The sequence below is a fragment of the Nomascus leucogenys genome, chromosome 20, assembly GCF_006542625.1.
Source record: "Nomascus leucogenys isolate Asia chromosome 20, Asia_NLE_v1, whole genome shotgun sequence".
In the NCBI taxonomy this organism is placed as follows: domain Eukaryota; kingdom Metazoa; phylum Chordata; class Mammalia; order Primates; family Hylobatidae; genus Nomascus; species Nomascus leucogenys.
This window is the reverse complement of record NC_044400.1, coordinates 3241165-3262332: the sequence shown is the minus strand read 5'-3', so window position 1 is coordinate 3262332 and position 21168 is coordinate 3241165. Positions and strand designations below refer to the sequence as shown.

Here is a 21168-nt window from a genome sequence, read left to right as displayed (position 1 = left end):
TACTTCCCAGGGCTTTGTCTGTAGAAGGCACTTACTAAATATTTATCAATCTCTTTGTGAATTTTGGAAACTTTACTTTGGTATATTTAACATAATTTACAGAGTTTTTATTGGCTGTAGGCTGTGGGGAGTAGTTAAAAAATAATTTTAAAGATAAGTGCTGTTTCTCTGAGTGGGCCTGGTAAGATGGCATATATAATACTTAAAATGATATAAGAAAATTGGGAAAGAACTGCATTCAGCTTTGGCAAAAATTAGAAGAGCTAAAGACACTGATGGTGAACTAGAAGTAGAGGGTGGGGGTGGGTAAGTGATTAGAAAAGAGGCTCCCTCCCGTAACACATTAATTTTTCAGCAAAAATATTGGATTTACAGCATTTCTCAGAGTACTCCATTAGCTGCTAAAAGTCCTGGTGAGTCATCCATTACTTTGGGTACTGCCTATTGGTTTTGAAGCAACTGTATTAATGGAAGCTCTCTGACATGGTGAGTTCTCAGTAAAGTTCTTTGAAATGGACTTGCACACTTCACTTTCCTCTTATTGGGCTTTTCTCTTGTTTGCAGTCCTGAGAAAGCAGGTCTTGTTAAAGATGAGTGCTTCCTCCTGAGGGAACATAAGTTATGGCCTAAGAGCCAGAGCAAAACATCAGCCACAAACCCTGAGCTGGAAAGTGGCCCCAGTCTTCAGAAGCTTAGATTCTTTCTTGGCAGTGGATGGATGGGGAAGGGGAGTTAGGATTTTAGAGATTAAGTGAAGAAATACGGCTACACCTTAAAACTTTTCTTTTTTCCACAGTAATGGTCTTCCAAAGCAATAACATTAAAACAATTTTTTTTTTTTCAAATTTACACGCAGTAATACCACTTTTTTTTTTTTTCTTTGAGACTGAGTCTTGCTCTGTCACCCAGGCTGGAGTGCAGTGGTGTGACCCTGGCTTATCACAACCTCTGCCTCCTGGGTTCAAGCAATTCTCCTGCCTCAGCCTCCCAAGTAGCTGGGACTACAGGCGTGTGCTACCACACTCAGCGAATTTTTGTACTTTTAGTAGAGATGGGGTTTCACCATGTTGGCCAGGCTGGTCTTGAACTCCTGACTTCAGGTGATCCACCTGCCTCGGCCTCCCAAAGTGCTGGGATTACAGACATGAGCCACTGCACCCAGCCAGTAATACCACTTTTTTGGTGTATAGTTCTATGCTTTGGGCAAATACATAGAGATCTGTAACTATCTTGTATTAATTAGTTTTCTGTTGCTGCCATAACAAGTTACTAGAAACTTAAAAGGCTTAAAACAACACATTTATTTTATGTCACAGTTTTTATAGGTCAGAAGTCCAGCAGGTGGGCTGATGTTTAGAGTCTTATAAAGCCACAATTAAGATATTGGCAGGGCTATGCTTTTTTTCTGGAGGGTCTAGGGAAGGATCCATTTCTTAGCTCACCAGATTGGTGGCAGATTTCAGTTTCTTGTGGTTGTAGGACTGAGGCACCCACTTCCTTGCTGACTGTAGCTGGGGGCTATTCTCAGCTTCTAGAGGCCACTCTCGGGTCATAGCTACTTGCTCCCCTTCCTCCATCTTCAAAGCTGGCAGCAGCAGGTCAAGGCCCTCTCTTTCAGGCATGCATGTCTCTGATTCTTCTTCCTCTTTCCACTTTTGAAGACCCATGTGGTTACACTGAGCTCCCCACCCGAATAATCTGAGATAATATTCCTCCTTTAAGGTCATCTGATGAGCAACCTTAATTGTATCTGAAATTGCTTTGTAAAGTTCCATTTACCATGTAACAATATATTCTCAAATTCCAGGGATTAGGGTATAGACGTCTTTTGGGGCCATTATTCTGCCTACCACACACCACCATTATCAAGAGTCAAAACAGTTTTATTACTCCAAAACATAAATAAAATAAAAGCCCATATGCCTCTGGCAACCACTTATCTGTCTTCCTCTCTATAATTTTGCCTTTTACAGATTGTCATAAAATGGAATTATACATTAAGTATCTTTCTGAGTCTTGGTTCTTTCAGTTAAAAATTCCTTGAGATTTATTTATGTATGTGTATCATTAATTCATCTTTGTTTGCTTAGTATTCCATTGAATGGATATACCATAGTTTATTCAGTTGTTGAAAGACATTTGGATTGCTTCCAGTTTGGTATGATTATGAATAAAGCTGCTATAAACCTTTGTATATAGGTTCTGTGTGAGTATACATTTTTATTTCTCTTGGGTAAATATCCAGGAATGGGATTGCTGGGTTGTAAAGTAACCATACGGTTAACTCTATAAGAAACTGCCAAACTGTTTTCTAAAGTGGTTGTACCAATTTGCTTTTCCATCTAAAAGCAGTAACATTTTAAACCAAAGTAAGTTTATTTAGTCACTTTGTCTAAGTGCATTCTAGTCTAGTAGTGTCAGGATGTATCAGTTCTTCATTCCTCTGTGCCCTAAATTCAGAGATGTTTATATCACCTGAAATGGGTTAGTGGTTTCCTTCACATGTACCCTGTGAAATCATGGACTGAGTCAACATCATAGAGAGCTGTAATCTGGCGTGTGTCACTGAGGCCACTCACTATTCACAGTAGGCACACAGTCAGTGAATGGGGTGGGTAGAGGTAGCAGGAAGAGAGACAAAACCGAGTGTAGATTTGCCAGCTAAAAAAAAAACCTAGTTTTTTTTTTTCAAGTTGCTGAGCTTTCCTGGGCATGAGTTTTCTCGTATTGAAAGTGCAGATAATAATTACTTACTTCACAGGGTCATTTGGACGAAATAAAGTGGTGAGACAGCGTCTGGCAGAGAGAAAATGCTCAATAGGCGCTGATTACCTCCTATGTCTCCTATTCCCTTGGTGACCTTCCTCATGTCAACATTAGCTTTGGCCCCACAAATTAGTGCCCTCTTCTGGCTAGCCCCTGAAAACCCTTCCTGCATTCCCATTTCTTAGGCATTTGTTCACCCCATTCTCCTGGTTGGAATCCCCACTGTTTTCATCTATTTCTGGTATTTCTAACTATCCTTGAAGGCAAAGCTAATGTTTCATTTAGCTCTAGACTACATTAGCTGTTCCTTTGTCATCATGCATAAGATGTTTGTGTGTGTGTGTGCGTGTGTATATCTTCCCATGTAGCTTTTTCTTTTTTTTAATTAAATTTTTGTCTCCTTTACTGTAGTTGTGTAGTTGCTTAGTAAATGTATCTTGACTGAAGGTTTTTTTCTCCCCCTTTCCCTGCCTGAAATCAAGACTCCATAAATGCCAACTTCTGCATTTCTGTAAATAACTTGGGTATCACTGGAGACTTCCCTCTGCCTCACCTGTGCTTGTCTGGCCCGACTCCCCTATTTAATGATGTTTTCCATTCTCAGCTCTTCTTCCCATTCACAGTTGGAAACCTCCCCCTACCTTTGATTTCCCTCTAGTCCTTACCTCAGGTTTCCCACCTGTGTCTACTTATGTAAAAAAAGCAAAAACAAATTGCCTACTCCCTAATGGTTTCCCTTGAGTTAAAAAAAAAAAAAAAAAAAGCCCCTTGACAGATCCAGTCTCACCTTTCTTTCTCTCAGGTTTTTTTTCATAAAGTTCTAATTTTGTGGCTGAGAAAGCTCTCCCCATAACCCATTTGCTGCACGTCAACCAAGTTCCTTTTAGTAGGAATTGAGTCGTTGAGTTTGAGGTTGTTTGTAAATATCATAGAGAACTCGGGAGAAAACTATTTTAGATTCATCATAGTGTCTTCACAGCACCGAACCTGAGGGTGAGTCAGATAGCCAGGATGAACTCTGAGCTCTGAGCTCTGAGCTCTGCCACTTCTTATCTGTGAGAACTTGGGCAAATTCCTAAACCACGCTGAGTTCCAGTTTTCTCACCTGTAAAATAGAGATAACAACACTCTCCACTGTCTAGGGCCGTTGTGTGCTAAGCCCAGTGGCTAGTCCACGGCAGGCATCCAGATAAGGCCCAGTAGTGCTTAGTTCTCTACACTGTTGTCCGGCTGATTAATCTTGGGAAGGTACAGACCCTTCAGAGGTTCCCCTGTGCCCTCAGGTTGGAAACCACATGCTTCAGTAGGGGCATTCCAGGCCCTCCATACTGCGGGCCTGCCTACTCCCTAGCCTTACCCCTCACCCCATATTTCATCTGTGCTTCTGTTGCCCCTCAAGAAGATTAGGCTGCTCAGTGCCCATCCCTTTTCCCTCAGCTGCTCACATCAACCCAAATGCCTGGGGAGACTATCCTCAAAGCTCCCCTGCATGGCCTGTGAGCTTTGGAAGGGCATCCATTCGCCTTTAGACTCTCAGCCCACAATACCTCCTCTGACGCTTTTTCTGATCAGCCCCTCTCTCCCACTTCTGCCAGCCAGGTGGAATCAGCCCCTTCCCCCTAAGCATCACTGTACTTTGCCCTTCCCCAGTAGAGCATTTCATTTATTTGGTAAATCTGTCCTTTCCTCCAATTAGGCTGAAAACCTTGAGGGCAGGAAATTGTGTCCCATTTATTTCCGTCTCCAAGGCCTGGAACAAGGCCTAGAACAGAGTAGTTGCTCAGTATAAGACGTCTTTTGAAAAACATGAAAGGGTGCTGACCCTCCTTGGCTGTTAGAGTTTGGGGTTATTTGCTTGGATTGTCACTTTGACCTCTGTCCAGCTCTGGCAATTTTTCTTTCCTTCTTTAGACATCTTTATGGTTTTGTTATTATTGTCTTAAAATAAATAGCGTCTTTTTGTATATGTGGGGTTCCCAATATGTTGCCTGCTCAGTGAAGAAAATTTAGACCATGCAAAACATCATAAAGAAGGTAAAAATTGCATTTTGGCCAGGCGCAGTGGCTCACACCTGTAATCCCAGCACTTTGAGAGGCCGAGGCGGGTGGATCACGAGGTCAGGAGATCAAGACCATCCTGGCTAACATGGTGAAACCCTGTCTCTACTAAAAATACAAAAAATTAGCCGGGCATGGTGGCGGGCGCCTGTAGTCCCAGCTACTTGGGAGGCTGTGGCAGGAGAATGGCATGAACCTGGGAAGCGGAGCTTGCAGTGAGCTGAGATCTCGCCACTGCATTCCAGCCTGGGCGAAAGAACGAGACTCTGTCTCAAAAAAAAAAAACAAAAAAATTACATTTAATTTTACTAACCAGAAAACACAACAATTAACATTTTATTGTATATTCCAGTTCTTTTCTATTCTTACAACACACTTTGTTTTAAAACAAAGATATTTTATAAAATCTATTTTAAAACTCTTTTTTACTTAATAGTATAGTATACTAAACTAAATGCTGATGTCTGAAGTCTAATGTACTATACTTTTTCAGCATTTTAAAAGTTGCATATAATTTCATTATATGCCTAATCAATACTTTATTTCCTACTGATGGACCTTTGTTTTTCTGTTTGTTTTTTTTCCCTATTATAAACAAAGGCATGATATAAACAGTGGTCCACATACCTCCTTGTGGACTTGCCCAATTATTTTGTTAGAATACATTCCTAGAATTGAGATTACTGGGTAAGAGGATATACAAGATGATTTTAAGACACCCAGCACAGTTTTTGAGAGGGAGCAATTTAGAAATAGCAAATTGTCTTCTGTTTTATAGTCTCACTTCTCTGCTCACCCCATAGAACTGCTGCCAGTTTGTCTCATAAAGCATCCCTTCATATTCGAGCTAAATTAAATTCTTACCGAGGGTATGTGCTTTGTCATGCACTGTTAACCCCCAGATCCGGAACATGGCAATGCCTTCAGACTTTTAATGTAAACCATAGGATTTTGTAGGCTGTCTCTTGTCAGTTTCAATATCCTAAAGGATGTTGTTTGTTGGAGGTGATCAAAAGCTAAATCTCTCTCTGGAGGCAGACAGAGACAGAGCCCAAGATTGTAGTCTTAGAGAAAAATAGGATGGATATACCCTTTCTTTTTGGCGCTCACATTGAATGGCCTGTGATATCTTCTGGGCAATGGTAAGCTGAGAAAGGGAAAAAACAGCCCCCTCAGAGAAGCCTTAGACAGGACTGCTTTTTCTCTCCCCCCTTGATTCCTAGACTCTTTTAGAAAACTTATTATATAAAATTTCAAACATATACCAAAGTAGAAAGAATAACAAAATGTACTTACCAACCAGTTTTAACCATGATCAGCAAATGGCCAATCTTATTTTTTGTATACTCTCCTAACCTTTCTCCCCAACCTCACTAGATTGCTTTAAAGCGAAATCTTAACATCTCATATCTGTTGATCCACAAACTTCAATATGTATCTCTTTATTTTTAACATAACCACAACAACACTATCACACATAAAATATTAACAGTAATTCCTACTATCAAATACCCAGGCAGTTCTACTTTTCTTCTTGCAGTTGGTTTGCTCAAATCAGAAGACTAGGTACTGTTAATTTCCAGCGAGGAGAAAGACATGCTCATACATGTTGACCTTGAAACAAGAGGAGCCTTTTGCCCTGATAGACTTGTCTAGTGTAGAGTCAGGTGTGGTGGTAGAAGCACACACGGGGCCATCAGGGCTAACCAAGATTCCCAGCCTATCCCCCCTCACAATGGCCATGTCCCAATTTTTTTTTGAGATGGATTCTCGCTCTGTCTCCCAGGCTGGAGTGCAATGGCACGATCTTGGCTCACTGCAACCTCCGCCTCCCAGGTTCAAGCAATTCTCCTGTCTCAGCCTCCCTAGTAGCTGGGATTACAGGTGCGTGCCATCACGCTTTACTAATTTTTTGTATTTTAGTAGAGACGGGGTGTCGCCATGTTGCCCAGGCTGGATTCAAACTCTTGAGCTCAAGCAATCCGTCTGCCTTGGCCTCCCAAAGTGCTAGGATTATAGGCGTGAGCCACCGTGCCTGGCCCGGTCATATCCCAATTATCCTTTGTAATCCACCAGTGCCAGTGTGTCAGGGTCACCTGGAAAGCTATTTAAAGAGCTTCCTGCTCTGTGGCCTTCTCCCTGCTGCTGCTTCACCTTGCCTTAGCTTGTGTAAGCGTCAGGGAAACAGGCAAATGCGTCTCATTTGTCTTCAGAACCCTCGCTTATTAGATCGCCATCAACTGCATTTGGAGCAGTCCTCTTAAGTGTGTCTAGGTGTATTGCATATCACCTCTTCCGCCAGTGCATACCCATCCTTGATATGAACTGAACGCTGGAAAATACGTCCACAGGGCTGAAGAGAAAGCATATAGGTGAGAGCAGAATTCAGCGCAACACAGTACTTTAATGAAAAAGGTTCGTAGTTCTCTTTTTATGTTTCATATTCCTCTTCTCATTAAAGAAAAACTTTTGAAGGGAGATGGAGTTGGAGGAAAAGTGCAAATAAAAAACAAACCCCGGTGATTTATGCCTTTAGCATCTTTGGCTGCAGGGTATGTTCTTAAGAGCTGCAGATCACTCATAGTATTTTAGAAGCATTTTATTTGAAGATGTTTGTTACACAATTCTGTACTGACACATGGTGGGACTCTTCCTTTGTCAGGCTTCCTCTTTTAGTGGTCTCTCCCATTTCCAGGTCTTATTTTGCCTTATTTTGCCAAAGCAGTCGGCTTCAATTCTCTGAGGAGGTTATATCATAGTTTTTCTCTGAACGACCTGTCTGGCACCTCACTCCTGAGAGATTATTGATTTTCACCTGGGAATCTGGGCACGTAACAACTCCATCGATATTACAAACTTTGGATGGTCATGGGGGAAGGGACTTCTGTTCCCCTTTCACAGCCACCTCTTGCCTCATAGACAGGGACAAATGCCAATCTGGTCAGTATCCAAACCTCTCCCAGTCCTGGTTCCTGGCGGGCAGGATCCCAAGTGAGGCTGTCAGTTCCTTCCTGCATCTGCCCTCTGTGACAGGCTGACCTCTGTAGGGTCTGGTTTCCTGGGATGGCTTCCAGGGCCGACTTCTTGCTCTCCTCTCTGAATGCTGCTGAGGGGATAAGTTCAGCTGGCTCCATAGATTCAGGCCCAACTAGGCTGGTCTTAAGGTTTAGAATAGGTTAGGCTGCAGGATGTTGGGTGGGGAGGTAAGGAAATGGGAAGACTCCACATAAGCCTCCTCACTTGGGTCTTTGGCCAGGTTCCGTATTGGGATGATAGGTGTGGGTGACCTACCTAGGTGGTGCTTGGATACCTGGAGTATCACTGTTCTTGTGTAGATCAGACTTGCCCACCCAGCTTGGAAGAGGCTGTTAGGGGAGGCTTCTGGCACTGGGTCCCTGGTACTAATGTCATCATGATAGCATCAAATCCCTCTAACTACTAATTGTTTGTTTATATGATATTTGTTGTAAAGTAGACTTTAGAAGGGAAGGAAGTAGTTAGCTGTTCCAGAATAATTAATTACTTCACTAAAAAACACAACCTGCTAATTATCTGTTCAAACAAGTGGGAGAAAAAACACCCAGACTCCCCTAGGATATATCCTAGAGTAACAGCACTTGCTTGCTCAAGTGTTTGTTAAAATTTTCTTAATAAATATGGCTCTTGGTAAAGACTGGCTTGAGGATCTATTTGAAACAATATTTTCTGGTCTAGACATTTATCCAAGAGTTTGAAAGGGGGAAAATATACACCTGTTTGATAGCTACTTCCTTAGTAACATTGCACTGGCCAAATGGTAGCTGCACATGATTACTGGGCACCTGTAATGTAGGTAGTCAAATTGGGATAAGCAGTAGGTATAAAATAGCCATCAAATTTCAAAGACTTAGTACACAAAAAGTAAAATATTTTACTAGTATTTAAAAATATTCATTACATGTTGAAATGATAGTATTTTGGATATGTTAGGTTAAGTAAGTTATTAATAAGATGAATTTCACCTCTTTCTTTGTACTTCTTTTAATGAGGCTGCTAGAAAATTTAAAATTATATGTGTGGCTCACATTTGTGGTTGGCATTGCATTTCTCTTGGACAGCACAGCTGTAACATTTAGATGTGATATTCTGATTTTTTTTTTTTTTTGCCTTTATTTCAGTTTCACTTTGATATGTGTAGAGTCTACTGTGTGCTAAGCTCAGTAGTAAGCATCATGGATTTACTATGATAAGTAGGACAAGATCCCTGCTATCAATAACCTAAGTCCAATTGGGGGAAAGCAAATTTAAAAAAATCGCTTGGTATCAGTGCCCAAATACAAGTGGAAAGAAGACATAGGTGGAGCCAAACAGAGAAAGCACATTCGATTCTGTTCAGGGAAACCTCAGGCAGAGGGACAATTTGATTCTTACTTTGAAGCTGGGGTAGGAAATCTGCTTAGAAAATGTAAAATTTGCTTTTTTTTCTTTTTTTAAATTCAACTTCCATTTTCGATGGAGGGGGTACATGTGCAGGTTTGTTACTTGGGTATCTTGCACCCAGGCAGGGACTATAGTACCCAGTAGGTAGTTTTTCACCCTACACCCGCTTCCCGCCCTCCCCACGCTAGTAGTCCGCTTCGGTTACTTTGCACTTCTCCGTAGCCGCTTTACATGTTTGCGTTTTGAATGTTGTTGAGGAAAGATGCGAAAAAGAATGTGTGCTGGAGGCTGGCCCCTCCCCGCCCCTGTCACTACCCCTTCCCCGCGCAGCAAGGGCTACGACCCCGCGGGTCCCCGCTGAGCACCGCAGCAATTAAGTACGCGCAAGCCATTTGCAGCAGCGGGTTTGAGATGCGTTCGTAGTGGGTGACATTGAGAACCCCCAGAGGCGACACGGGCGCCTGGTCTCTGAGAGGTGGCATGCTGCCTGCCGCCCTGGTGCCTGGCTCACCCGGAAGGGGCCCCCAGTCGCCGGCCCCGGGAAGGCGCTCCAGGCTCGCGGCTCCTCTGGGGTCGCCTCTGCGGGCGGCCTGTTTCCAATTTCCAGGCGAGGAGCGACGCGGTGATGCAAATCTGCCACTTACCTTCTGTCACCATTCTGTCGCTAACGCTAGGAATGATGAAACCTCCTGTTCTGGAAATGCATTTCGCTTTAGCACCAGCGCCTTCTAATGAGGTCCTTCCGCCCCGCGGGACAAAAGCGCCCATTAGGGGGCCCTGTGGTGGGAGGCGGCCACTCCGCTTGGCGCCGTGAGAGAAACCAAGGAAACCGCCTTTGTCGCTCACAGGTGCCTCTTTTTGTCCTGGCCTCTGCTTGTGGAAGAGGTCGCCTTGCAGGTGAAGGCCACACAGCTCTTTGGAGAAGGAGTCTGATTCTGTGCTGAAAAATCTCTCTTCCCAACCCCCACTCAGGTCTCTGTTGTCTGGGTTGGCACAAAATTGATTTTTTTCCTCCTTCGTAAATAAATGGCAAAAACGCTATGATGGTAACATGAAAGCAAGCACCAAATGCAGCCCTAATCTCCCCACCCTACATCTTCCATTTTATTTTTTCTATCCTCCTTTCTTCTTTTGGTTGGTGCTTTGTTCATTGGGATCTCGGCTTTCCTTTACTCTAGGTGATGGGCTAATGAGCATCTGCATGCACAGAGCTGTGTTCTTTTGTTGAATTACTTCTGGAGGATAAATTCTCCAGAAGCCGATTTCCTGGAACCAATGCTGTGAACATTTTAATTTGATCCTATGAAATATTATCCTATTGCTTTCCATACAGGGTCTACTAATCCCTACAACCATCAGGAATGTATGAGTGTCCCATATGGTGGTTAATTCATTTTTGAAATAAAGGAGATGAATCATTTGAAAAGATTTGGAGAGCAATGGTCTGGGATTCATGTATCTTAGCAATTTTTTCCCTGTCTTTTCCTCTGATATATATGAATTGTAAACTAATTGTATAACTATTTAGCAAACTATTTTAACTTGGAATATTGTTGCCAGTCAGCACTCTGGGGGCCAGGCTGGTGGGAAGGGAGTCTCCTGGGCTATATAGAGGGAGGAAGGACTTGGAGGGGTTGCTGTACCCCACTCCCCAACATCCATCAACTGGTGGAGGAATTGGTTGGAGATGGTGATTTCCACTTGGGACTAACTCAGGGCTCTTCTCACATGCTCACAGATGTAATTATTTCTGCTATTGCACTGGATGAGCTTCAGACCTTTGGTATCCCAATAGCAGCACCCATGGGGATCCGTTTCACTTAGATGATCTGGCACTATGTTTGACTGCTTCTGGTAGGAATCCATCCTTCTTCTGGGAGGTGTGGTGACACCACTTACAAGGCATTACTTCATGCTTTGATGGTTATGGATACTCAGGGATCCGCACGTCTTTAGTTCTGGAAGAGCTCAGCCACCAGGCACATCATCCTCTGGGCATCACTGGCAAGCCCGGGGGCCGGGACAGGAGAACCTGAGTAAAGTAAACAAAAGGAAAAGTAATATGAGGAGGAAATTAGGGTGGAAAAAGAGAGGAAAGGAATGCTGTGGGCCCCCTTTCTGGGTGCGTTTGCTATCTTAATTTAGAAGACATGACATGTTTCCTTTTCTATAAAATTTTGAGTACAAAATGCTGCTCTTTATTGCGTAGGTTTAGTCACTCAAATACAGAGGTCCTTTTTGGTGCCTTAACTATCATGTTGAGTACCATTACTTCAGAAACTAACTGGTTTGTGAAAAATTTACCTCACTGCTGTTATACCTATTTATAAGCTATAAACAATAACTTTTAAAAATGTTTAAATAGAGATACTTTTTGCATACAACTTAAAGAACACACAAGGCATAAAGAGAAAAGGAAAGATGGAATAACAGTTTCTACAGGGGAGAAAAGGTATTCAAGATGATCACTGTTCCAGCCTGGGAAACATAGCAAGACCCTGCCTCTACAGAATATTTTTAAAAATTAGCCAGGTATGGTCATGCGTACCTGTAGTGCCAGCTACTTGGGAGGCTGAAGCAGGAAGATCACTTGAGCCTAGGAGTTGGAGGCTGCAGGTAGCTATGATTGCACCACTGCATTCCAGCCTGGGCAACAGAGCAAGACCCTGACTCTAAACAAAAAAAAAGAGCAGTGATCACTGTGTGAGAAAGAACAAGGAAGCATGTGAGCCACTTTCGAGAGGCCTCAGTATAGAGGAGACAGTAAGGTGGCTAGAAAGGAGGGGATTGGATGTGGACGGGCTTGAAAGAGGGCTACAGGAATTGAAACTTGATTTAGTTGAGTTGGTATTCCACTCTATCCTATAGCTGGATCAGAAATACTCCCATGAGACATTTCTCCTTAAATATTGTGTCTTTTGACCTCAAATAACCCTTTTTAGGTTCCCGTGAGGACGGGTACTGTTGAAGTTTGCATTTCACAGTTTTATGGCTGGTAGCCCAAATGAGTTTCAACTGTTATGTATTCTTGACTTAGCATCCAAAAGGATAAATATATGAATATCTTATTTAGTTAATTAATAGTTGGAGGATGACATTGTTCTGGCTACTGGTTATCATATATATTATATATATATAGATCACCAGATTTCAAGGAATTGACATACCATGAAGTATGCATAAATTAAGCCACTAAAAGTAAAGTATAATAAAGTAATTTAAGGCATTTTTCTGTTGATATAGATGTTCTCTGGAAGAATTTTGCATTGTGGGTAAGAACTGTCCCATTTGGGATATTGCATATTTCAAAGGCTCCTGAGTGTACAGTAGTAGTTTCATGTCTGTTGAACTTGCTTATCATTTTGAGGGAAGAGGTGGTAGAAAACAATCCTATAAATGGCTTAATATTGGCAGAATTCCTTTGGCACTAAATTTCCTTCCAGAAGATGTAATTTATTCAGGAAAGTGGATATGGAAGGTTGGAGAAAAGGTGCTTTTCAACCTGGGTACTTAGGAGGACCATATTTAGAGAAAATCCCCCAACCTTTTTAAGGCTAAGGATTGCTTCCTTTTTTATTATTTTTTTTCCTATTCATCTCACCTCAAACCAAACACAAATCTAGGCATTAATGTTTCCACTATAAATATCAATTAATTGAATGTCTTGATTAGCAGAACTGCAGACAATGTATGTATTACTGCTCTTCTCACAGACCTTTATGGACCTATTTCATGCAGAGCAATTTTCTTCTTACACCAACAAAGTCGTATTCTTCCTCGCTTGTGAAATATTGTAATTCTAACAGTGTACTGACAACACTTAAATAAGTGCTTTACATACATGAAATCATTCATTTTATTTTTATTTTTTATTTATTTTTTGTTTTTTTGAGACAGAGTCTCACTCTTGCTGCCTAGGCTGGAGTGCAATGGCATGATCTCTGCTCACTGCAACCTCCACCTCCCAGGTTCAAGCGATTTTCCTGCCTCAGCCTCCCAGGTAGCTGGGATTACAGGCATGCACCACCACACCTGGCTAATTTTTGTATTTTTAGTAGAGGTGGGGTTTCACCATGTTGGTCAGGCTGGTCTCAAATTCCTGATCTCAGGTGATCCATCCCCCTTGGCCTCCCAAAGTGCTGGGATTATAGGCGTGAGCCACTGCATCATTCATTTTAATCTTCAGTATGACCCTGTGAGGTAACTGCTCTTGTCATTTTCCCTCTTGCCATTCTGCAAATGAGGAAACTTGGGCATAGAGAGGTTAAGCAAGTTGCTGAAGGTCAAAGAAGAGTAAGTTGTGGATCCCACATAGCGGGCTCCAGCATCCTTGCTTTTAACCATTTGCTATGTTGCACCTAAATTTTGGTTCATACCAGGAATTGAGAATGTTTGAGTGCACAGCATTTTCTAAACTAGAATTTCTCCGAGGCACTAGTTCTTTGAGATATTACCTGATAAAAGGATTTGATGTCAATCAAATGTGATAAGTGTTGCTCTCATTCTCTGCCTCTTGGAGGCTTCCTCTTTGAATCAGCAATCCTGCAGTAAATGGAATAAGCATACCTAGCTTTGTTGTTCCCATTAGCAACCTATTAGACTGAGACATAAGTTTGGGAACAACTATAGGAGAAGAGAGCTGTAAACGTGGGCTATACTTAAAAGTGGAAGAATTTTTTCCATCTCTGTTGCTTGTCCTTGCATTGATCTCAAATTATGTATGAAGTCCGAACTGGCTTCTTTGTCATGCTGTGATTTCCATCTGAAAGGCTGTTTAGGACCTTCCATAGAATGCAGTGCCATTCCTCTCAGGGTGTGGCACATTTACTTGGAAACCTCTTAGGCTACACTTATGAATGTTTAGATGTACTATTAATCCACATGGACCTGTCCACAGAGAAAGGATTATGATGCTTTTCTTGTAAAAACCTTTATTTAATCTCTATTCTTCTCTGTCTTAAAAATGGAGAGATTTATGTCTGCTTCTTAGATTTCTAAGTCCATCTGCTCATTCAGCCACACTGCTAAACTGTCTTCTAAAAAATTTTCAGTAGATTTTGAAAGATACATCATGAAGATAATTTTATCTTCTTCAAATAATGACAGTTTTGTTTTCTTCTTTCCAGATGTAGACTTTTTTTTTCTTATCTTATTGCATTGGATTGGACCTGCAGGACAGTTTAAAATAAAACCAGTGATACTTAGAATCCTTTCTTGTTCTTGATCTTAAAACAAGGTTTGCTTTACGTTTTTAGTAGATATTTATTGTCAAGGTAAGAAAGTACAGTCTATACCTAGCTTGTTTTGTTTTTAATCATAAATGGGTCCTGAAGACCTTGACTGGCTCTTGCTTGAATTGCAATAGTCTTGGAATACAATTCCCTGTTTCCTTTCTACTCTTTGGTCTCTTTTGAACACTGTTGCTAAACTCTTCTTTCCGAAGTGCCACTCAGATTATGCCAATTCTCTGCTCAAAAACATGTAAGGCTTTTCTTTTGCTCACTAAAATAAGTTTGAACTCCCCAACCTGGTTTCTGTGATTCAGCAAACCCCTCCACACTGTGTTCCCTTTAGCCTTTTGCCTTGATGGCTGTACTTCACTTCAGGACTCTGCCTTTCTCAAACCTAACTAACCATTGCGTCCTAAACTCAGTCTGCACGTTCACTCATCCAAGCCTTTATTGATGAGATTCCCTCTTCTTCAAGTGCCATTCCCATCTATCTGTGGCTCTAAATTTGTTCTCGCCCTAGAAACTCACAGTGAGGTATTTCCATTTCTCTTTAGTCCCTTCCTTCTTGGAATTATCCCACTTGGAGTGTGAGCTCCTCTCAGGTCAGTGTTTGCTTGATTTATTTTCATATTCTCAACACATGATTCCAAATGATGGAATGAATGAATGAATGAATGAATATTTCTTGTGGCACTTACATTCTCATTTTCATGATTATTTTTAGTCTCATTATCTCCCTACACCCATTATCGCTTCCACCTGAGGACTAAAGAAGCTGCCTACGTATTGCTTTTGTGCAATTCACTGTAATTGGACCAAACTGCAAATGCAGGCATTTCTTAGGGGAGCACAATTCATTTATCTTACCTTCAAGCAACTCACTGTTTAGTAGAGGAGACGGATGGATAGCAGTGCACACACACACACACCCCACCACACACACATACACACACTGGGAATACAGTACCACTGACAAGTGATTGAATAGTACTAAAGGATTGTGGAGCACGAAACACCTTTAACGGTGGGGCAAAGTGGTTTTGCAGTGGTTTCATAGTAGTTTGCAAAGTGGTTTCATTTTCCACAGAATGAAAATAGTTTTGTATTGAATATCCAAACTCCATTATCTTTTATTTAGTTATCCAGTTGGCAGTGCCAAAAGGAAAGAAATTAGAGATTCACTAAGTACAGAAAATGATTGCCTTGAAATGATTTCTCCTTCTACCAAAATGTAGAAGGCACATGTACAAAACACCTTTCTCTTTTTGCAACTTGCTAGTCATAAAATTATTTTAATGTGAACTAAAAGGCTGGCATCATAAAGAAAGAAAGGTCCAAGAAGTTCTAAACTGAAGACATTAATATAAATGGACCACACTTAAAATTCTATTGATAGTCCTCAGCTCTGAGAGGGAAATGTCTGTAATTTACCTAAATTGCCTTGAAACGAAAAGAAATAAGAGGCTTCCTTCCTTGGATGTCTGTTTCCTGGTGTTTTCCTTATAACCAGGCTATAACCAGTGATTGAATTATTATTACAACCCTGTAGCGATTATTTTCCTTTCAAAAGAGGGCAGGTTATTTTCAGCCAAAGCTTACATTTCAAATAAGTTTAGTGCAATATATATATAGGGTGGGAGGAAAGATTAAAGGAAGTATAAAAGTAATCACAAGTGTTCAGTAGTTTTTTTTTTTTTTACTTTTTTCTTTAATTTTCTTTCATTTTTATTCCAAATATTATATAAACATTTTAGGTTGATTTAAAAAAATTCAGGAAGTTAAGATTTGGAAAGTAGAAATGCTCCTTATCCCCTCTCCTCTCCCCAAGAATAAGTATGAACTGATGGGTGTTATGTTATTCTAACACCTTACTTTTATAAATTCTATTCTAAAATACTTAATATATATATAATAATATATATATAACAAAAAATTATGAGATGTTCTAATGAAATTAACACCTATGAGGCCACCTTCCGCTTAACATCACTTTACCAATATGCAACCGTCCCTTCATCTCAGCTGTTATCCCCCTCACTCTGAAGCAAGCACTCCCTGGAATTTTGCTTTTTTTGAGACGGAGTCTCTTCCCAGGCTGCAGTGCAATGGAGTAATCTCAGCTCACTTGCAACCTCCGCCTCCCGGGTTCAAGCGATTCTCATGCCTCAGCTCCCTGAGTAGCTGGGATTACAGGTGTGCACCACCACGCCCAGCTTATTTTTGTATTTTTAGTAGAAATGGGGTTTCACCATGTTGGCCAGGCTGGTCTCAAACTCCTGACCTCAAGTGATCCGCCTGCCTCAGCCTCCCAAAGTCCTGGGATTACAGGTCTGAACCACCGTGCTTGGCCCTACTTTTATTTTATCATTCTTTATGGTTTTATGGCAAACATTTTTTTGGCCCTAAATGATAGATTGCTTACTTTTTTTTGATCTTGAATCTCCAAAATATTTGTAAAAATACTGTATATATTTGTCTGTGACTCTTTTAACATTTATGTTTCAAATGGATGGTCAAAAAATACAGCCTATGCAAATTCTATTTAATGTAACAAGTGTATTAGTTTGCTCGAACTGTCAGAACAAAATACTACAGACTGAGTGGCTTAAGCAACAGAAATTCATTTTCTCGAAGTTCTGGAAATTGAAAGCCCAAGATCGAGGTGCTGAGGTTGGTTTCTGGTGAGGCCTGTCTTCCTGGCATGTAGGTGGCCACCTTCTCACCGTGCATGTCTTCACATGCCTGCTTTTCTGTGTGACACACACACACACACACACACACACACAGAGAGAGAGAGAGAGAGAGAGATCGAGAGAGATCTGGTGCCTCTTCTCTTCTTAGAAGGACATATGAATCCTATTGAGTCAGAGCCCCACCCTTATCACCTCATTTAACCTTAATTACCCCCTGAAGGCCCTATCCCCAAATACAGTCACGTTGGGTGTTAGGAATTTTGCTAACCTCCAGTGTGGGGCTTCAACAGTTAAATTTTGGGGTGGACCCAGTTCTGTCTATAACGAGTAGCATATACTAAAGCCATTATATGCTGCAAGGGGGTTGAGAGATGTAAAAACTCAGACCCATCGTCTGAAGCCAGGAAACCCATCCTCAGCCCGTGAAGGGTTTCCTGGCTTTTTCCAAATAACAAAGTTTAGATTCCCTAGAAGAGAGCTCTCAGCAGGCCCTCCCAGAGAGTGGCTGGTGTGAGCAGGGAACAACACATATGTGAGCTAAGCCTGCAAACAAAGGAGTGGGGAGGCCATGTCAGCGGCATGCCAGCTTTTCCCGGGGAGGAGTGGACCTTATTGGACCTTGAAGCCTGAGTATTGGAAGATGCTTGGATATCCAGCTGCTTCCTTCACAATGGGGTGGATGGCTACATAAAAAGAATTCTACAGCAATCAGACCATTTCATGGACTGCCTTCCCTTTGGAGCATCACGATGCTGATGTGTATCCTGTTTTATTCAGTGAGAAAAGAGAATCCCAGGTGAATGTTTTGGTAAGGGACTGAGAGTGTGCTGGAACAGAGAATAAAAGGGAGGTAATTCTCTTAGCATCATTATGCCTTGCTGGAACTGTCTGGGACAAAAGAAAATAGAAACCTAAGAAGTTAAAAATTAGCCATTTGGAACTGAGTTTTTGGTAACTATCATCCTGTGAAAGGCTAGCCTATTCCAGAATTCTGTGATGAGAACATTTTTAGTAGAGCAGCAGTTTTCCATTTTTTTTTGACTGTGAGATCATGATCCATCCTCTCTCTCTCTCTCTCTCTCTCTTTCTTTCTTTCTGATGGAGTCTCACTCTGTCACCCAGGCTGGAGTGCAGTGGTGTGATCTCGGGGCTCACTGCAGCCTCCACCTCCCAGGTTCAGGCGATTCTCCTGCCTCAGCCTCCTGAATAGCTGGGATTACAGGCACTCACCACCATATCCGGCTAATTTTTGTATCTTTAGTAGAGATAGGGTTTCACCATGTTGGCCAGGCTGGTCTGGAACTCCTGACCTCAGGTGATCTGCCCGTCTTGGCCTCCCAAAGTGTTAGGATTACAGGCGTGAGCATGATTCATTTTAACAAGAAATATAAATATATTGCAACTTAGCACACAGAGACATCTGAAATAATAGTTTTATGAAATGACACTATTAATATATGTGGTATCCTCTAATATTTTCTATTCAACTCTGTCTCATTTTATTTTTTAAAATGCTGCTTATGATCTACTAAGTTTAATTCATGAACCAGCACATAGTAGACTAGAGTTTCTTGAACTTTTGGGAGTTATTATAGCTTCCTTTCAAAAATTGAATTTTCCCTAGCACATTTGAAGGGCTGAAGGACATCAGAATCTTATTTTTCAGCATTCTCTAGTCCTGCTCAGCTCAATGCTCCACCTCACAGATATTATAAAAGTATGAGATATTTATTAATGCAATAAATATTTTTGAGTCCCAGCTCTGGTCCAGACACTCTGCTAGGTACTAGTGAAATACATTTTCCAGATTAGTGGCATGTTTGTTAAGTGTGTATAGAATGCATTTAGAAATCATCCTGTGAGCCAGGTGATGTGGCTCACGCCTGTAACTCCAGTACTTTGGGAGGCCAAGGCAGGTGGATCACTTGTAGTCAGGAGTTTGAGACCTGCCTGGCTAACATGGTAAAACCTTGTCTTTACTAAAAATACAAAAATTAGCTGGTTGTGGTGGTGTGCACCTGTGGTCCCAGTGACTCAGGAGGCTGAGGCATGAGAATCACTTGAACCTGGGAGGCGGAGGTTATAGTGAGCCGAGATCACGCCACTGCACTCCAGCCTGGCTGACAGAGTGAGACTCAGTCTCCAAAAAAAAAAAAAAAAAAATCGTCCTGTGTGCTCCAGGGAGAGGTGGTGCTGGCTAGCAGAGAAAGCTCAGGGTTTGAGGGAGTGGAGAGGAGGTGAGCCCTGATTTGCACCCTGTGCCTTCCTCCCATCAAAGACTGGCTCTGAGGCCTTCTGCATGTAGACCGCTGTGGAAAGTCCTGTCTCTTTCCTAGCCCTCCCTTCCTGCCAAACGTCCTGTCTAGTCCACGTAGGAATGGAGACCTTCAGGCACCTAGGGAGTGGCGAGTCCTAGATTGAGAGGCTCTCTCCAGTCTGAAAAAGCCAAAGTTGCCAGTTCCCTGCAGTAGAATAGGCAGGCTCATGTTGAATGTTACCACCAACCAATCATTAAATGCAGAGGCCACAGAGCCCTGAACTGAGTATCTCATGAGACAATTCTCATTTCCTCTGTAGTAGGCAGAATAATGGCCCTGAAAGATGTCCACTTCTTAATCCCGGAACCTGAATATGTTATGTTGCATGACCAGTGGGAATTAAGGTTGCAGATGGAGTTATGGTTGTTAACCACTTGACCTTTAAATAAAGATTGCCCAGTGCAATCACAGGGATTCTTAAACGGGGAAGAAGGAAGCAGAAAAGTTGAAACCAAACTGATGGCCTCATGAGACTTGACGGGCCATTACTGCCTTAAGGATACAGAGGGGTTGTGCGAGCCAAGGAATACAGGCGGCCGCTAGAAGCTGGCAAAGGCAGGAAAATGGAATCTCTCCTAGAGCCTCCAGGAAGAAAGGAGCTCTGCAGGCTTCTTGACATCAGCCCAGTGAGACTCAAGTTGGACCTCTGACATCCAGAACTGAAAGATAATAAAATTTTGTTGTCTTAAGCCACTAAATTTCTGTTAATTTTTTATAGCAGCAAAAGGAAACGCCACCCTACTACCTAGTATTATTTAATTTTTTTACAAAGCAGACACCAGAAGATATCTGTTCCTGTTAGAGAGCAGCAACGAATGTTCATGAGCTATTCTCTATGAAGAAAAACAGCAATATTTCGGAGGGTTTATGTTCACATTAATAACCAAACATCTAGCATTCAGAGAAAATTTTATATGAAATGGAGACATTATGTATACAATCTCTGCTAAAATAAGAATTGTATTAGGTGCTTGCTATGTAGAATATTAATTAAATAGTATTTTTTTTCAGAATTCAGATTTATTAGCCTATATAGTTCTTTTGTCATAGAACACCTTTTAATCTTTTTTTTAAGAGTCAGTGACAAAGCATAGAAAGCCATATCTTACTGTTTCCTTTTAATGTTATTTTTGTTTTAAGACTACTTGCTGCTTTATTGTTAAATACCAATGGCAATGTCAGCTTTTGGATTAACGAAAATGGAACAAGTGAAGTAAAGCAAATTAAAGAGATTGATTTTATTCTCTTAAATGAGAACAGCTGGGGCCAGGCGTGGTGGCTCACGCCTGTAATCCCAGCACTTTGGGAGGTCGACTAGGGCGAATCACCTAAGGTCAGGAGTTCGAGACCAGCCTGGCCAACATGGCAAAACCCCATCTCTACTAAAAATACAAAAAATCAGCCGGGCCTGGTGGTGGGCGCCTGTAATCCCAGCCTCTTGGGAGGCTGAGGCAGGAGAATCACTTGAACCCGAAGGCAGAGGTTGCAGTGAGCCGGGGTCGTGCCACTGCACTCCATCCTGGGCAACAAGAGTGGAACTCCATCTCAAAAAAAAAAAAAAAAAAAAAGAAGAAAAGAAAACAATTGGATAATTACTACTCGCCACTTACCAACAGACTCCTTAAAAATGGTTGCAGTAGATTTCCTCAGCCAAGTCATGAGTATTTCTTCCTCCTGAATTCC

At 41.7% G+C, this 21168-nt stretch overlaps 1 protein-coding gene across 1 annotated transcript in view; it reads left to right on the top strand.

Annotated features, from left to right (window-relative positions):
- Positions 1-21168, top strand: part of KIF5C (kinesin family member 5C) — a 153135-nt gene that overhangs the window by 4035 nt on the left and 127932 nt on the right. The window lies entirely within an intron of this gene.